General features: G+C 43.4%; 4 non-coding genes across 4 annotated transcripts; all 4 read left to right on the forward strand.

The window, feature by feature from the left end:
* The first annotated feature begins 1,992 nt into the window (after positions 1–1,992).
* On the forward strand, positions 1,993–2,064 carry trnap-ugg (transfer RNA proline (anticodon UGG)). Its single transcript has one exon. It is a non-coding gene; the product is annotated as a tRNA-Pro (tRNA).
* A 2,786-nt stretch (positions 2,065–4,850) lies between these two features.
* trnap-ugg (transfer RNA proline (anticodon UGG)) lies at positions 4,851–4,922 on the forward strand. Its single transcript has one exon. It is a non-coding gene; the product is annotated as a tRNA-Pro (tRNA).
* Positions 4,923–6,238: 1,316 nt separating this feature from the next.
* On the forward strand, positions 6,239–6,310 carry trnap-cgg (transfer RNA proline (anticodon CGG)). The gene has a single exon. It is a non-coding gene; the product is annotated as a tRNA-Pro (tRNA).
* A 2,810-nt stretch (positions 6,311–9,120) lies between these two features.
* On the forward strand, positions 9,121–9,192 carry trnap-ugg (transfer RNA proline (anticodon UGG)). Its single transcript has one exon. It is a non-coding gene; the product is annotated as a tRNA-Pro (tRNA).
* Positions 9,193–19,097: the final 9,905 nt, after the last annotated feature.

Below are 19,097 nucleotides of genomic sequence, written 5' to 3' on the forward strand. Positions count from 1 at the left end.
CCAGTGCTCAACGATATCATATTGATCTCTGAAAAAAACAAAAATATGTGTAGCAGGCACCTATTCCACTACATTGAAACGGTTTGTGTCATGGACTAAGGTTGAAACAGCCAGATTGGCCGTTTAGCTGGTCGGGCGAGGGATTTGATTCTGACTTTGTGTGTGAGATGTCGCCGGTTGAAATCCTGAATGAGCTCTTACTGCTCTTCAATTCAACCGCGATGTAGTTACTCGAACGCCAAGAGCTGTCTGCTGGGTTCTTGCTTGACTGCTTGGTTCTCACGAGTTCTAACAAGGTGAGAGCTTGCTTGTTTCGCAACTTGCCCTTCTGTAACAGAGTTTCATTTTGGTCATACTAGTCACCACGAGCAAGCTTTCCGTCATCGTTCACATCTTTCACAGTAATGTCTTGTGCAACCATCTCAAACTATTAGCATGAACCTGCAGAACTGTAAGGACATACATTTGTAGGGTACAGTGGAACACCAGTGGTCCATGGTCCATGGTGCAGCACCGGTAGGCAGTTTGGGCAGGTTCCATTTGCAAATAGGTGCATGTGTTTCTGTGGACTTGTTCTTCCATACCCTGCTTCCCTTTTGCTCTGACACCTTTCAGGGAAGTCCAGCGTCAGGGACAACCCCTTTCCGGTTTGGTCTCACTATTGGTTAGCATCGTGGAGGGCCAACTTAGGTGACGAGAACTTGTGAACTCTCTACGTCATCACAGCTTTGTAATAAAACCAGTGCTAACCTGTGCGTGTTTAAATGAACAAAAATAACAGTACGTTGAGGTAAAACAACCAGATAGGCTATTTCACTCGTTGGTCTAGGGGTATGATTCTAATGTTGGGTGAGAGATGTCTCGGGTTGAAATCCCTGATGAGCCCTTACCTTGCAGTTAACTCTTCCTTATGTAATCGAGGAAATTTTTGCTCGTCACCTCAACCGAGCTTCATGATGATCTGGCTGCTTGGCTCTCAAGAGGTTCTCTCCAGAAAGGTTCCAAACCAAGATGAGCCCTTGCTTTTTCCTCAACTTGTCCTTCTGTATCTGAGGGCTGTCGCGCTCGGACACCCACGCCGCAAGCAAGCTATCCATCATCGTTAGTCCAATGCCATCTTATGATGTCAACAGTCCAGCTCTGATTAAGGACTGTGTTGCTGCTAGTCTGATGATCACAAAAGCCCCTTTTCAGGGTATCCACGCTTTCTACCTTTGGTTTGGTGTCTTGGTGTACCAACTTCGGCTGTAAGAACCAGCAAGCTCTCCGTGTCACAAAACAAGTTTCACAAGATAGTTAGTCCAACGCTGGCCGAGACCATCTTGTGATGTGAAGAATCCAGCTGTGAATAAGGAGCGCATTTATGCTTGACTGCTTATCACAGAGGCCCTTTTCAGGGAATGCAAATTCCAGAAGAAATCATTTTCAGCAACGTTCCAGTAGAGGATGAAAGGAGCATCTTGCACACTAACCATGAGGACAACGTAAGTTCCGAGTTCCTACCGCTTAATATTGGCTTCCTTTGTGTTCTTTGGATTGTACCTGGAAGTGTCCATCTCTGAATAACAAAAATAACATAATTCAGACAAAATCACTCTAAAGAGCACTGGTTGGGGATGTCCCCTAGCCAACAGAATGTAGTTGATGGAATTATTGCAGTGGTAATAAATCGTGGCTAAATAAACAACGTTTTTTTTGTTGTTTGTGTTTTTTTTTTTTTTGCTGGTTATGATAGGGGATAGCTTGTTGCGACTTTCTGGGGAATCAAAAACCCTGCTTCGGGATATCTCCCATCTCCCAAAACAATTAGTTATAGCCCTGTTTGAATAGAGCGAAAGCAGCAAAGCCCTACATAATTCCTGAAAAAAGCATAGGTGACTTGAAAATTCTAAGAGAGTAATATCTTGTGCAACTACCTCAAAAGTTGAGCGTGAACCCGCCGAACGATAGGGACCTATATTAGCAAGGTATAGTGCCTCGTGGGCTTCGTATGGCTCGTTGGTCTAGGGGTATGATTCTCGCTTTGGGTGCGAGAGGTCCCGGGTTCAACTCTCGGACGAGCCCAAGCTTTCCAAGCTGGACGGTCTGTATTCGCTTCTTGCTTTGCTCGTGAGTGATCCAAGAAGGTTCAAATAAGCTTGTCCTTCTGCAGCCGAGCCCAGTTTTGCTCAGTACACCTTTCAGGGAAGCCCATATTTAGGGAACGCCCGTTTCACCACGCAACCCTAGCTGTGTAATAAAACCAGTGCTCAGCCATGTTACTTTGATCTCTAAAGACAAAAGCAAAAAATAACTGTAGCGGGCACCGATACCACTAAATTGAAATGGCTAGTGTGGTGACCTAAGCTTGGAGCCATATCGGAAAGGAAAGTAGAACTTTCTAGGATGTCTAGTCTTGTCTATGTTATGACGGTTGTGCAAGTGGAAATGAACCGAAACAAAAGTACCTTGAGGTAAACCAGCCTGATGAGGACTTTGGCTTGATGGTCTAGGGGTCTAATTCTAATTTTGGGTGAGAGTGGTCCCGGGTTGAAATCCCTAATGAGCCCTTTCCTTGCTGTTAACTCGTCGTTCTGTAATCAAGGAAATTTTTTGCTCGTCACCGCAACCGAGCTTCATGACACAGTGAATGTCAAGAGGTTCTCTCTAGCCAGGTTCAAATCCCATACGAGCCCTTGCTTTTGTCTGAACATGCCCTTCTGAATCTGAGGACCGTTTTGCGCAAAACACTATTCAGGGAAGCCCATTTGCAAGGACTCCCCTTTCAGGTTTAGTCTCCCTACTGGTTAGCGCCTTGGAGGACCAACTTCGGTGATGAGAACTTGCAAACTCTCTTCGTCATCACAGCTTTGAAATAAAACCAGTGCTCAACGATATCATATTGATCTCTGAAAAAAACAAAAATATGTGTAGCAGGCACCTATTCCACTACATTGAAACGGTTTGTGTCATGGACTAAGGTTGAAACAGCCAGATTGGCCGTTTAGCTGGTCGGGCGAGGGATTTGATTCTGACTTTGTGTGTGAGATGTCGCCGGTTGAAATCCTGAATGAGCTCTTACTGCTCTTCAATTCAACCGCGATGTAGTTACTCGAACGCCAAGAGCTGTCTGCTGGGTTCTTGCTTGACTGCTTGGTTCTCACGAGTTCTAACAAGGTGAGAGCTTGCTTGTTTCGCAACTTGCCCTTCTGTAACAGAGTTTCATTTTGGTCATACTAGTCACCACGAGCAAGCTTTCCGTCATCGTTCACATCTTTCACAGTAATGTCTTGTGCAACCATCTCAAACTATTAGCATGAACCTGCAGAACTGTAAGGACATACATTTGTAGGGTACAGTGGAACACCAGTGGTCCATGGTCCATGGTGCAGCACCGGTGGGCAGTTTGGGCAGGTTCCATTTGCAAATAGGTGCATGTGTTTCTGTGGACTTGTTCTTCCATACCCTGCTTCCCTTTTGCTCTGACACCTTTCAGGGAAGTCCAGCGTCAGGGACAACCCCTTTCCGGTTTGGTCTCACTATTGGTTAGCATCGTGGAGGGCCAACTTAGGTGACGAGAACTTGTGAACTCTCTACGTCATCACAGCTTTGTAATAAAACCAGTGCTAACCTGTGCGTGTTTAAATGAACAAAAATAACAGTACGTTGAGGTAAAACAACCAGATAGGCTATTTCACTCGTTGGTCTAGGGGTATGATTCTAATGTTGGGTGAGAGATGTCTCGGGTTGAAATCCCTGATGAGCCCTTACCTTGCAGTTAACTCTTCCTTATGTAATCGAGGAAATTTTTGCTCGTCACCTCAACCGAGCTTCATGATGATCTGGCTGCTTGGCTCTCAAGAGGTTCTCTCCAGAAAGGTTCCAAACCAAGATGAGCCCTTGCTTTTTCCTCAACTTGTCCTTCTGTATCTGAGGGCTGTCGCGCTCGGACACCCACGCCGCAAGCAAGCTATCCATCATCGTTAGTCCAATGCCATCTTATGATGTCAACAGTCCAGCTCTGATTAAGGACTGTGTTGCTGCTAGTCTGATGATCACAAAAGCCCCTTTACAGGGTATCCACGCTTTCTACCTTTGGTTTGGTGTCTTGGTGTACCAACTTCGGCTGTAAGAACCAGCAAGCTCTCCGTGTCACAAAACAAGTTTCACAAGATAGTTAGTCCAACGCTGGCCGAGACCATCTTGTGATGTGAAGAATCCAGCTGTGAATAAGGAGCGCATTTATGCTTGACTGCTTATCACAGAGGCCCTTTTCAGGGAATGCAAATTCCAGAAGAAATCATTTTCAGCAACGTTCCAGTAGAGGATGAAAGGAGCATCTTGCACACTAACCATGAGGACAACGTAAGTTCCGAGTTCCTACCGCTTAATATTGGCTTCCTTTGTGTTCTTTGGATTGTACCTGGAAGTGTCCATCTCTGAATAACAAAAATAACATAATTCAGACAAAATCACTCTAAAGAGCACTGGTTGGGGATGTCCCCTAGCCAACAGAATGTAGTTGATGGAATTATTGCAGTGGTAATAAATCGTGGCTAAATAAACAACGTTTTTTTTGTTGTTTGTGTTTTTTTTTTTTGCTGGTTATGATAGGGGATAGCTTGTTGCGACTTTCTGGGGAATCAAAAACCCTGCTTCGGGATATCTCCCATCTCCCAAAACAATTAGTTATAGCCCTGTTTGAATAGAGCGAAAGCAGCAAAGCCCTACATAATTCCTGAAAAAAGCATAGGTGACTTGAAAATTCTAAGAGAGTAATATCTTGTGCAACTACCTCAAAAGTTGAGCGTGAACCCGCCGAACGATAGGGACCTATATTAGCAAGGTATAGTGCCTCGTGGGCTTCGTATGGCTCGTTGGTCTAGGGGTATGATTCTCGCTTTGGGTGCGAGAGGTCCCGGGTTCAACTCTCGGACGAGCCCAAGCTTTCCAAGCTGGACGGTCTGTATTCGCTTCTTGCTTTGCTCGTGAGTGATCCAAGAAGGTTCAAATAAGCTTGTCCTTCTGCAGCCGAGCCCAGTTTTGCTCAGTACACCTTTCAGGGAAGCCCATATTTAGGGAACGCCCGTTTCACCACGCAACCCTAGCTGTGTAATAAAACCAGTGCTCAGCCATGTTACTTTGATCTCTAAAGACAAAAGCAAAAAATAACTGTAGCGGGCACCGATACCACTAAATTGAAATGGCTAGTGTGGTGACCTAAGCTTGGAGCCATATCGGAAAGGAAAGTAGAACTTTCTAGGATGTCTAGTCTTGTCTATGTTATGACGGTTGTGCAAGTGGAAATGAACCGAAACAAAAGTACCTTGAGGTAAACCAGCCTGATGAGGACTTTGGCTTGATGGTCTAGGGGTCTAATTCTAATTTTGGGTGAGAGTGGTCCCGGGTTGAAATCCCTAATGAGCCCTTTCCTTGCTGTTAACTCGTCGTTCTGTAATCAAGGAAATTTTTTGCTCGTCACCGCAACCGAGCTTCATGACACAGTGAATGTCAAGAGGTTCTCTCTAGCCAGGTTCAAATCCCATACGAGCCCTTGCTTTTGTCTGAACATGCCCTTCTGAATCTGAGGACCGTTTTGCGCAAAACACTATTCAGGGAAGCCCATTTGCAAGGACTCCCCTTTCAGGTTTAGTCTCCCTACTGGTTAGCGCCTTGGAGGACCAACTTCGGTGATGAGAACTTGCAAACTCTCTTCGTCATCACAGCTTTGAAATAAAACCAGTGCTCAACGATATCATATTGATCTCTGAAAAAAACAAAAATATGTGTAGCAGGCACCTATTCCACTACATTGAAACGGTTTGTGTCATGGACTAAGGTTGAAACAGCCAGATTGGCCGTTTAGCTGGTCGGGCGAGGGATTTGATTCTGACTTTGTGTGTGAGATGTCGCCGGTTGAAATCCTGAATGAGCTCTTACTGCTCTTCAATTCAACCGCGATGTAGTTACTCGAACGCCAAGAGCTGTCTGCTGGGTTCTTGCTTGACTGCTTGGTTCTCACGAGTTCTAACAAGGTGAGAGCTTGCTTGTTTCGCAACTTGCCCTTCTGTAACAGAGTTTCATTTTGGTCATACTAGTCACCACGAGCAAGCTTTCCGTCATCGTTCACATCTTTCACAGTAATGTCTTGTGCAACCATCTCAAACTATTAGCATAAACCTGCAGAACTGTAAGGACATACATTTGTAGGGTACAGTGGAACACCAGTGGTCCATGGCGCAGCACCGGTGGGCAGTTTGGCTCGTTGGTCTAGTGGTATGATTCTCGCTTCGGGTGCGAGAGGTCCCGGGTTCAAATCCCGGATGAGCCCAAGCGTTATGTGGAATAGTCTACCTCAGGGTTGCTTGGCTGTTTAGTTCATGAGAGGTTCCATTTGCAAATAGGTGCATGTGTTTCTGTGGACTTGTTCTTCCATACCCTGCTTACTTTTTGCTCAGTACACCTTTCAGGGAAGCCCATATTTAGGGAACGCCCGTTTCACCACGCAACCCTAGCTGTGTAATAAAACCAGTGCTCAGCCATGTTACTTTGATCTCTAAAGACAAAAGCAAAAAATAACTGTAGCGGGCACCGATACCACTAAATTGAAATGGCTAGTGTGGTGACCTAAGCTTGGAGCCATATCGGAAAGGAAAGTAGAACTTTCTAGGATGTCTAGTCTTGTCTATGTTATGACGGTTGTGCAAGTGGAAATGAACCGAAACAAAAGTACCTTGAGGTAAACCAGCCTGATGAGGACTTTGGCTTGATGGTCTAGGGGTCTAATTCTAATTTTGGGTGAGAGTGGTCCCGGGTTGAAATCCCTAATGAGCCCTTTCCTTGCTGTTAACTCGTCGTTCTGTAATCAAGGAAATTTTTTGCTCGTCACCGCAACCGAGCTTCATGACACAGTGAATGTCAAGAGGTTCTCTCTAGCCAGGTTCAAATCCCATACGAGCCCTTGCTTTTGTCTGAACATGCCCTTCTGAATCTGAGGACCGTTTTGCGCAAAACACTATTCAGGGAAGCCCATTTGCAAGGACTCCCCTTTCAGGTTTAGTCTCCCTACTGGTTAGCGCCTTGGAGGACCAACTTCGGTGATGAGAACTTGCAAACTCTCTTCGTCATCACAGCTTTGAAATAAAACCAGTGCTCAACGATATCATATTGATCTCTGAAAAAAACAAAAATATGTGTAGCAGGCACCTATTCCACTACATTGAAACGGTTTGTGTCATGGACTAAGGTTGAAACAGCCAGATTGGCCGTTTAGCTGGTCGGGCGAGGGATTTGATTCTGACTTTGTGTGTGAGATGTCGCCGGTTGAAATCCTGAATGAGCTCTTACTGCTCTTCAATTCAACCGCGATGTAGTTACTCGAACGCCAAGAGCTGTCTGCTGGGTTCTTGCTTGACTGCTTGGTTCTCACGAGTTCTAACAAGGTGAGAGCTTGCTTGTTTCGCAACTTGCCCTTCTGTAACAGAGTTTCATTTTGGTCATACTAGTCACCACGAGCAAGCTTTCCGTCATCGTTCACATCTTTCACAGTAATGTCTTGTGCAACCATCTCAAACTATTAGCATGAACCTGCAGAACTGTAAGGACATACATTTGTAGGGTACAGTGGAACACCAGTGGTCCATGGTCCATGGTGCAGCACCGGTGGGCAGTTTGGGCAGGTTCCATTTGCAAATAGGTGCATGTGTTTCTGTGGCTCTTGTTCTTCCATACCCTGCTTCCCTTTTGCTCTGACACCTTTCAGGGAAGTCCAGCGTCAGGGACAACCCCTTTCCGGTTTGGTCTCACTATTGGTTAGCATCGTGGAGGGCCAACTTAGGTGACGAGAACTTGTGAACTCTCTACGTCATCACAGCTTTGTAATAAAACCAGTGCTAACCTGTGCGTGTTTAAATGAACAAAAATAACAGTACGTTGAGGTAAAACAACCAGATAGGCTATTTCACTCGTTGGTCTAGGGGTATGATTCTAATGTTGGGTGAGAGATGTCTCGGGTTGAAATCCTGATGAGCCCTTACCTTGCAGTTAACTCTTCCTTATGTAATCGAGGAAATTTTTGCTCGTCACCTCAACCGAGCTTCATGATGATCTGGCTGCTTGGCTCTCAAGAGGTTCTCTCCAGAAAGGTTCCAAACCAAGATGAGCCCTTGCTTTTTCCTCAACTTGTCCTTCTGTATCTGAGGGCTGTCGCGCTCGGACACCCACGCCGCAAGCAAGCTATCCATCATCGTTAGTCCAATGCCATCTTATGATGTCAACAGTCCAGCTCTGATTAAGGACTGTGTTGCTGCTAGTCTGATGATCACAAAAGCCCCTTTTCAGGGTATCCACGCTTTCTACCTTTGGTTTGGTGTCTTGGTGTACCAACTTCGGCTGTAAGAACCCAGCAAGCTCTCCGTGTCACAAAAACAAGTTTCACAAGATAGTTTAGTCCAACGCTGGCCGAGACCATCTTGTGATGTGAAGAATCCAGCTGTGAATAAGGAGCCGCATTTATGCTTGACTGCTTATCACAGAGGCCCTTTTCAGGGAATGCAAATTCCAGAAGAAATCATTTCAGCAACGTTCCAGTAGAGGATGAAAGGAGCATCTTGCACACTAACCATGAGGACAACGTAAGTTCCGAGATCCTACCGCTTAATATTGGCTTCCTTTGTGTTCTTTGGATTGTACTGGAAGTGTCCATCTCTGAATAACAAAAATAACCTAATTCAGACAAAATCACTCTAAAGAGCACTGGTTGGGGATGTCCCCTAGCCAACAGAATGTAGTTGATGGAATTATTGCAGTGGTAATAAATCGTGGCTAAATAAACAACGTTTTTTTTTTGTTGTTTGTGTTTTTTTTTTTGCTGGTTATGATAGGGGATAGCTTGTTGCGACTTTCTGGGGAATCAAAAACCCTGCTTCGGGATATCTCCCATCTCCCAAAACAATTAGTTATAGCCCTGTTTGAATAGAGCGAAAGCAGCAAAGCCCTACATAATTCCTGAAAAAAAGCATAGGTGACTTGAAAATTCTAAGAGAGTAATATCTTGTGCAACTACCTCAAAAGTTGAGCGTGAACCCGCCGAACGATAGGGACCTATATTAGCAAGGTATAGTGCCTCGTGGGCTTTCGTATGGCTCGTTGGTCTAGGGGTATGATTCTCGCTTTGGGTGCGAGAGGTCCCGGGTTCAACTCTCGGACGAGCCCAAGCTTTCCAAGCTGGACGGTCTGTATTCGCTTCTTGCTTTGCTCGTGAGTGATCCAAGAAGGTTCAAATAAGCTTGTCCTTCTGCAGCCGAGCCCAGTTTTGCTCAGTACACCTTTCAGGGAAGCCCATATTTAGGGAACGCCCGTTTCACCACGCAACCCTAGCTGTGTAATAAAACCAGTGCTCAGCCATGTTACTTTGATCTCTAAAGACAAAAGCAAAAAATAACTGTAGCGGGCACCGATACCACTAATTGAAATGGCTAGTGTGGTGACCTAAGCTTGGAGCCATATCGAAAGGAAAAGTAGAACTTTCTAGGATGTCTAGTCTTGTCTATGTTATGACGGTCTGTGCAAGTGGAATGAACCGAAACAAAAGTACCTTGAGGTAAAACCAGCCTGATGAGGACTTTGGCTTGATGGTCTAGGGTCTAATTCTAATTTTGGGTGAGAGTGGTCCGGGTTGAAATCCTAATGAGCCCTTTTCCTTGCTGTTAACTCGTCGTTCTGTAATCAAGGAAATTTTTTGCTCGTCACCGCAACCGAGCTTCATGACACAGTGAATGTCAAGAGGTTCTCTCTAGCCAGGTTCAAATCCCATACGAGCCCTTGCTTTTGTCTGAACATGCCCTTCTGAATCTGAGGACCGTTTTGCGCAAAACACTATTCAGGGAAGCCCATTTGCAAGGACTCCCCTTTCAGGTTTAGTCTCCCTACTGGTTAGCGCCTTGGAGGACCAACTTCGGTGATGAGAACTTGCAAACTCTCTTCGTCATCACAGCTTTGAAATAAAACCAGTGCTCAACGATATCATATTGATCTCTGAAAAAAAACAAAAATATGTGTAGCAGGCACCTATTCCACTACATTGAAAACGGTTTGTGTCATGGACTAAGGTTTGAAACAGCCAGATTGGCCGTTTAGCTGGTCGGGCGAGGGATTTGATTCTGACTTTGTGTGTGAGATGTCGCCGGTTGAAATCCTGAATGAGCTCTTACTGCTCTTCAATTCAACCGCGATGTAGTTACTCGAACGCCAAGAGCTGTCTGCTGGGTTCTTGCTTGACTGCTTGGTTCTCACGAGTTCTAACAAGGTGAGAGCTTGCTTGTTTCGCAACTTGCCCTTCTGTAACAGAGTTTCATTTTGGTCATACTAGTCACCACGAGCAAGCTTTCCGTCATCGTTCACATCTTTCACAGTAATGTCTTGTGCAAACCATCTCAAACTATTAGCATGAACCTGCAGAACTGTAAGGACATACATTTGTAGGGTACAGTGGAACACCAGTGGTCCATGGTCCATGGTGCAGCACCGGTGGGCAGTTTGGGCAGGTTCCATTTGCAAATAGGTGCATGTGTTTCTGTGGACTTGTTCTTCCATACCCTGCTTCCCTTTTGCTCTGACACCTTTCAGGGAAGTCCAGCGTCAGGGAAAACCCCTTTCCGGTTTGGTCTCACTATTGGTTAGCATCGTGGAGGGCCAACTTAGGTGACGAGAACTTGTGAACTCTCTACGTCATCACAGCTTTGTAATAAAACCAGTGCTAACCTGTGCGTGTTTAAATGAACAAAAATAACAGTACGTTGAGGTAAAACAACCAGATAGGCTATTTCACTCGTTGGTCTAGGGGTATGATTCTAATGTTGGGTGAGAGATGTCGCGGGTTGAAATCCCTGATGAGCCCTTACCTTGCAGTTAACTCTTCCTTATGTAATCGAGGAAATTTTTGCTCGTCACCTCAACCGAGCTTCATGATGATCTGGCTGCTTGGCTCTCAAGAGGTTCTCTCCAGAAAGGTTCCAAACCAAGATGAGCCCTTGCTTTTTCCTCAACTTGTCCTTCTGTATCTGAGGGCTGTCGCGCTCGGACACCCACGCCGCAAGCAAGCTATCCATCATCGTTAGTCCAATGCCATCTTATGATGTCAACAGTCCAGCTCTGATTAAGGACTGTGTTGATGCTAGTCTGATGATCACAAAAGCCCCTTTTCAGGGTATCCACGCTTTCTACCTTTGGTTTGGTGTCTTGGTGTACCAACTTCGGCTGTAAGAACCAGCAAGCTCTCCGTGTCACAAAACAAGTTTCACAAGATAGTTAGTCCAACGCTGGCCGAGACCATCTTGTGATGTGAAGAATCCAGCTGTGAATAAGGAGCGCATTTATGCTTGACTGCTTATCACAGAGGCCCTTTTCAGGGAATGCAAATTCCAGAAGAAATCATTTTCAGCAACGTTCCAGTAGATGATGAAAGGAGCATCTTGCACACTAACCACGAGGACAACGTAAGTTCCGAGTTCCTACCGCTTAATATTGGCTTCCTTTGTGTTCTTTGGATTGTACCTGGAAGTGTCCATCTCTGAATAACAAAAATAACCTAATTCAGACAAAATCACTCTAAAGAGCACTGTTTGGGGATGTCCCCTAGCCAACAGAATGTAGTTGATGGAATTATTGCAGTGGTAATAAATCGTGGCTAAATAAACAACGTTTTTTTTGTTGTTTGTTTTTTTTTTTTTGCTGCTTATGATAGGGGATAGCTTGTTGCGACTTTCTGGGGAATCAAAAACCCTGCTTCGGGATATCTCCCATCTCCCAAAACAATTAGTTATAGCCCTGTTTGAATAGAGCGAAAGCAGCAAAGCCCTACATATTTCCTGAAAAAAGCATAGGTGACTTGAAAATTCTAAGAGAGTAATATCTTGTGCAACTACTTCAAAAGTTGAGCGTGAACCCGCCGAACGATAGGGACCTATATTAGCAAGTTACAGTGCCTCGTGGGCTTCGTATGGCTCGTTGGTCTAGGGGTATGATTCTCGCTTTGGGTGTGAGATCCCGGGTTTTATTTTACTCCCGGACGAGCCCAAGCTTTCCAAGCTTGACGGTCTGTATTCGCTTCTTGCTTTGTTCGTGAGTGATCCAAGAAGGTTCAAATAAGCTTGTCCTTCTGCAGCCGAGCCCAGTTTTGCTCAGTACACCTTTCAGGGAAGCCCATATTTAGGGAACGCCCCTTTCACCACGCAACCCTAGCTGTGTAATAAAACCAGTGCTCAGCCATGTTACTTTGATCTCTAAAGACAAAAGCAAAAAATAACTGTAGCGGGCACCGATACCACTAAATTGAAATGGCTAGTGTGGTGACCTAAGCTTGGAGCCATATCGGAAAGGAAAGTAGAACGTTCTAGGATGTCTAGTCTTGTCTATGTTATGACGGTTGTGCAAGTGGAAATGAACCGAAACAAAAGTACCTTGAGGTAAACCAGCCTGATGAGGACTTTGGCTTGATGGTCTAGGGGTATAATTCTAATTTTGGGTGAGAGTGGTACTGGGTTGAAATCCCTAATGAGCCCTTTCCTTGCTGTTAACTCGTCGTTCTGTAATCAAGGAAATTTTTTGCTCGTCACCGCAACCGAGCTTCATGACACAGTGAATGTCAAGAGGTTCTCTCTAGCCAGGTTCAAATCCCATACGAGCCCTTGCTTTTGTCTGAACATGCCCTTCTGAATCTGAGGACCGTTTTGCGCAAAACACTATTCAGGGAAGCCCATTTGCAAGGACTCCCCTTTCAGGTTTAGTCTCCCTACTGGTTAGCGCCTTGGAGGACCAACTTCGGTGATGAGAACTTGCAAACTCTCTTCGTCATCACAGCTTTGAAATAAAACCAGTGCTCAACGATATCATATTGATGATTCTAATGTTGGGTGAGAGATGTCTCGGGTTGAAATCCCTGATGAGCCCTTACCTTGCAGTTAACTCTTCCTTATGTAATCGAGGAAATTTTTGCTCGTCACCTCAACCGAGCTTCATGATGATCTGGCTGCTTGGCAAACTCTCTTCGTCATCACAGCTTTGAAATAAAACCAGGTGAAGAGTACAAAGACAAGTGTGTCTTGACTACAGTCAAGCATGGTGGTGGGAGTGTCATGGTCTGGTTCTGCATGAGTGCTGCCGGCACTGGGGAGCTACAGTTCATTGAGGGAACCATGAATGCCAACATGTACTGTAACATACTGAAGCAGAGCATGATCAGTATGCAGTATTCCAGCATGATAATGACCCCAAACACACCTCCAAGATGACCACTGCTTTGCTAAAGAAGCTGAGGGTGAAGGTGATGGACTGGCCAAGCATGTCTCCAGACCTAAACCCTATTGAGCATCTGTGGGGCACATGATGATCTGGCTGCTTGGCTCTCAAGAGATTCTTTCCAGAAAGGTTCAAAACCAATCTGAGCCCTTGCTTTTTCTCAACTATGGAGGACGAGTACAGAGCCGTAATGGAGAGCTTTGTCAGATGGTCTGAGCATAACCATCTTCAGCTCAATATCGGCAAGATCAAAGAACTGATAGTGGACTACCCTCCGAAACAGAAAGCCCCCAACACCTATTACAATCCAGGGGGAGAAAATAGGGTGTGGACTCATACAAGTTCCTGGGAGTGCACATCAACAGCAAGCTGGGCTGGTCAGAAAACACTGAAGCTCTCTACCAGAAGGGACAGAGCAGACTGTTCTTTCTAAGGAGGCTCAAGTTGTTTGACGTGAGCAGCAAGCTACTGCAGATGTTCTATCAGTCTGTAGTAGCCAGTGCCCTGTTCTTTGCTGTAACATGCTGGGGAGGAGGAATTAAGGCTGGGGAGGCTGACAATCTCAACAAGTTAGCGAAGAAGTCCAGCTCTGTTGTTGGTCACAAACTGGACAATCTGGATGCAGTGGTGGAGAAGAGAATAAGAATCAAAATCAGGTCCATTTTGGGAAATCCTCTTCATCCACTGTATGATGAGCTACGGTAGATGGAAGGCACCTTCAGCCACAGGCTCTTCTCCCCAGGAGTGAGACGGAACACTTCAGATGTTCCTTTGTGCTGACAGCCATCAGGCTGTACAACACTTAGCCACCCCCTCCCTTGACCTTACTTTTGACTTTTGACTACACTACAAGTACACTGTTACATTGTTTTCATATGGGTACCATACTGTACTTTTTGCACTGCTCACAAATCACATCACTGCTTGAAAGCTTTTCTTATATGTCCATACCATACAGCTGCAAAATGTATATAGTATTCTACATATGCGATAAGTACATGGGCTACTTGCATAGTTGGATTGTACATTGTTGCTTGCTGTATGTACTGCTCATATGTATGTGTGTGTGTGTGTGTGTGTGTGTGTGTGTGTGTGTGTGTGTGTGTGTGTGTGTATATATATATATATATATATATATATAAAAAGTGAAGTGCTTTGAATACTTTCCGGATGCACTGTATGTATAGACATAAGTACAAATTATATATATATATATATATATATATATATATATATATATATATATATATATATATATATATATATATATATATATATAATTTGTACTTATGTCTATACATACAGTGCATCCGGAAAGTATTCAAAGCACTTCACTTTTTCCACATTTTGTTATGTTACAGCCTTATTCCAAAATGGATTAAATTCATTATTTTCCTCAAAATTCTACAAACAATACCCCATAATGACAACATGAAAGAAGTTTGTTTGAAATCTGTGTAAATGTATTAAAAATAAAAAACAAAAAAAGCACATGTACATAAGTATTCACAGCCTTTGCCATGACACTCAAATTGAGCTCAGGTGCATCCTGTTTCCACTGACCATCCTTGAGATGTTTCTACAACTTGATTGGAGTCCACCTATGGTCAATTCAGTTAATTGGACATGATTTGGAAAGGCACACACCTGTCTATATAAGGTCCCACAGTTAACAATGCATGTCAGAGCACAAACCAAGCCATGAAGTCCAAGGAATTGTCTGGAGAGCTCCGAGACAGGATTGTATCAAGGTACAGATCTGGGGAAGGGTACAGAAACATTTCTGCAGCATTGAAGGTCCCAATGAGCACAGTGGCCTCCATTATCCATAAATGGAAGAAGTTTGGAACCACCAGAACTCTTCCTAGAGCTGGCCGCCCGGCCAAACTGAGCGATCGGGGGAGAAGGGCCTTAGTTGGGGAGGTGACCAAAAACCCGATGGTCACTCTAACAGAGCTCCAGCATGTCTCTGTGGAGAGAGGAGAACCTTCCAGAAGAACAACCATCTCTGCAGCACTCCACCAATCAGGCCTGTATGGTAGAGTGGCCAGATGGAAGCCACTCCTCAGTAAAAGGCACATGACAGCCTGCATGGAGTTTGCCAAAAGGCACCTGAAGGACTCTCAGACCATGATGAAAGATTGAACTCTTTGGCCTGAATGGCAAACGTCATGTCTGGAGGAAACCAGGCACCACTCATCACCTTGCCAATACCATCCCTACAGTGAAGCATGGTGGTGGCAGCATCATGCTGTGGAGATGTTTTCCAGCGGCATGAACTGGGAGACTAGTCAGGATCGAGGCAAAGATGAATGCAGCAACGTACAGAGACATCCTTGATGAAAACCTGCTCCAGAGCGCTCTGGACCTCAGACTGGGGTGAAGGTTTATCTTCCAACAGGGCAACGACCCTAAGCACACAGCCAAGCTAATGAAGGAGTGGCTACAGGACAACTCTGTGATTGTCCTTGAGTGGCCCAGCCACAGCCCAGACTTGAACCCGATTGAACATCTCTGGAGAGATCTGAAAATGGCTGTGCACCGAGGCTCCCCATCCAACCTGATGGAGCTTGAGAGGTCCTGCAAAGAAGAATGGGAGAAACTGCCCAAAAATAGGTGTGCCAAGCTTGTAGCATCATACTCAAAACGATTTGAGGCTGTAATTGGTGCCAAAGGTGCTTCAACAAAGTATTGTGCAAAGGCTGTGAATACTTATGTACATGTGCTTTTTTTTGTTTTATATTTTTAATAAATTCGCAAAGATTTCAAACAAACTTCTTTCATGTTGTCATTATGAGGTATTATTTGTAGAATTTTGAGGAAAATAATGAATTTAATCCGTTTTGGAATAAGGCTGTAACATAACAAAATGTGGAAAAAGTGAAGCGCTGTGAATACTTTCTGGATGCACTGTATTTATACACCCTGTATATACTTTTTATATATCCCTGTATTGTTCTCCTTACTATCTCTTTTAACTCTTCTTTCTTTTCTTTTTGTCTTTTTTTGGCTACTGCTATGAGACCCTAATTTCTCCATCTGGGGATTAATAAAGTATTATCTTATCTTATTATCTTATCTTACTAGCCATTTAAATTTTTTCCTTTCAGAGATCAAAGTGACATTGACGAGCACTGATTTTATTACAAAGCTGTGATGACGTAGAGAGTTTCCAAGTTTGCACGTTCTCATCAGGTACCCCGTTACCTCTCGCACCCAAAAGCAAGAATCATACCCCATACCAACCAGCCAATCTGCCCATGCACAGCTGGAATTTCACTGTACCTTGCTAACATATGTCCTTATAGCTTGGTTTGTGATGTAGACAGCTTGGTGGTTTTTACAGCCGAAGTTAGTACACCAAGACACTAAACCAAAAGTCGAAAATGTGGGTGCCCTGAAAAGGAGCTTTTGTGATCAACATACTAGCATCAACACAGCCCTTAATCAAAGCTGGACTGTTGACATCACAAGATGGCATTCGACTAATGATGACAGAAAGCTTGCTTGTGGTGACTGGTGTCTGAGCAAAATGGCCCTCAAATACAGAAGGACAAGTTGAGAAGAAAGCAAGGGTTCATCTGGGTTTTGAACTTTGCTGGAGAGAACCTCTCGAGAACCCAGCAGCCAAATAATTGCAATCGAGTAACTATGTCATGAATCTCAGTTGAGGTGATGAGCAAAAATTTCCTCGATTACAGAAGGACAAGTTAACAGCAAGGTATGGGCTCATCAGGGATTTCAACCAGGGACCGTTCTCACCCAAAATTAGAAGCATAGTTTCAAGCTTAGTCTATCACACTAGCCATTTCTATGTAGTGATATAATTCATTGCCTTCTTAACTGTATACAAATTCACAATGAACTAAACAAATAATAATAATTTATTATTATAGTCCTATACATACCTCATAATCAGCAAGTGCTATTAGCTCTTTGCATGTGAATTTGAGAGGGTGGATAATTTGTACATAGTGCATCTATATTTTTGTAATTTGTATCTTGTACAACAAACAAGTTCATCACAGGCTGAAGAAAAAAATAAATACATCAGGTCAGTTATCTCTCTGCTATCAAAGATTCTCAGACCAACTGTCAAATAAAATTCCTTGTTTAATCCTGTTGCATTTTTTTTTTGTCTCTGTATACATTACTTGACTTCTGAATGAAAGTTACCATGTCTTTTTCTTGTGGAAAATCTTTTTGATGCTGTTTTTCAGGATGTGTACACACACACACACACACACACACACACACACACACACACACACACACACACACACACACACACACACACACACACACACACACACACACACACACACACACACACACACACACACACACACACACACACACACACACACACGATTCAGAAGGGTGGGAATGTTTTCACTTTGTTGTTGTGGTTTCCCAAAGGGTGTGTTTGGTTTTTAATAAAATTAATCAGTTACGTTTTAAATGGAAATACTTTGAAATGGAGGAAAACATATTCCCTCATGTTGTAATAAAGTAACAACATAAGTTGTTTCCATGGTAGGTGTATTTTAATGTTGTGGCTAGACAGCCTAATTGCATTACTAATATGGAATGGGATGTAATTGCCTTTGTATTTCATAAACATTGACAACATTGGCCTTATGAATTATGCCTAACAAGCCATAGCACTGCACTTGAAGGATTTTAAGAAGTAGCAATACCTAACCAATCCACAACCAGGAGTAAGTTTCCCAAAATCCCATGTTATGATCATTAGATAAAATGTGATATCCCTGCTAACATCATGTAAATATGGCATTGTTATTCTGAAACAGGTTTGGGCCCCTTAGTGCTACAGTTCTAATGCTACAGTCTTAATGCCACAGTATACAAAAACATCCTATACAATTGTGTGTTTCCCACTTTGTGCCAACAGTTTAGGGAAATCTACATACAGTATATGGTGTAGTGGCCAGGTGTCTGCATACTTTTGGTTATATAGTGTATTTCAGTATATGTTCATACTTCACTGGAGCTAATAAAACAAACAACTAAGTAATCTCATTTCACAAAAAAAAAAAAAAAAAAACATCTAGGCCATTGAGGCTGTAGGTAATTTACTTTCTTCTATCCATTTTAAACCTGATAAGAATGAACCACTGTGCGCATTGCTCATAATGCTGTACTCATTACTATATCAGAAAGTCTTATTCCTGGTTTGCAGGTTTACATTGTGACATTTACAGTTTTTTAATTGGTTTAATGCACTTTTCACAAGCAAGTGTTAAATTTTCAAAACTCTTAATACTAATCTCACAACAGATCATTAAAAATCACCTTTTTCCCCCAAAACATTTCGGCATATTTTCAATTGTGTTAGTATACAACACAAAATCACAATGTATTCCTTTCACTACAAATAGTAAGTGTTTCCTCTATATAAACATTTTATTCACAGTAACTGTCTTTCATAATTCTATTACTATCAAACTGTTTGTTTACATCTTTCTCGCTCAGTTTAACACATTTGTCTGTCATTTAATCCAACTGAGCTTAATGGTTCATCAGTTAATCATTCGGTATGTCTATAGATTTTCAAGTGGTTGTAAGGTATAACTACAAATTGCTGTAAAAGTTTTCAATCAGGATAGACCAATCATAATAAATCCCAATTACAGTTTTTTTTTTATTTGCTTTGGTATTATTTTCACAAGTAAGTGGTAATTTAAAAACAAAACAAACAAAACAAAAACCCTTAGTACAGCTAGTCATTCTTTCAAAACCTGCTCTCATGCTTTCATTACAGTAATGCATATTTTCTTTCCACAAAATTATTGTTTCAA

The sequence above is a fragment of the Ictalurus punctatus genome, chromosome 13, assembly GCF_001660625.3.
Source record: "Ictalurus punctatus breed USDA103 chromosome 13, Coco_2.0, whole genome shotgun sequence".
Classification (NCBI taxonomy): Eukaryota; Metazoa; Chordata; class Actinopteri; order Siluriformes; family Ictaluridae; genus Ictalurus; species Ictalurus punctatus.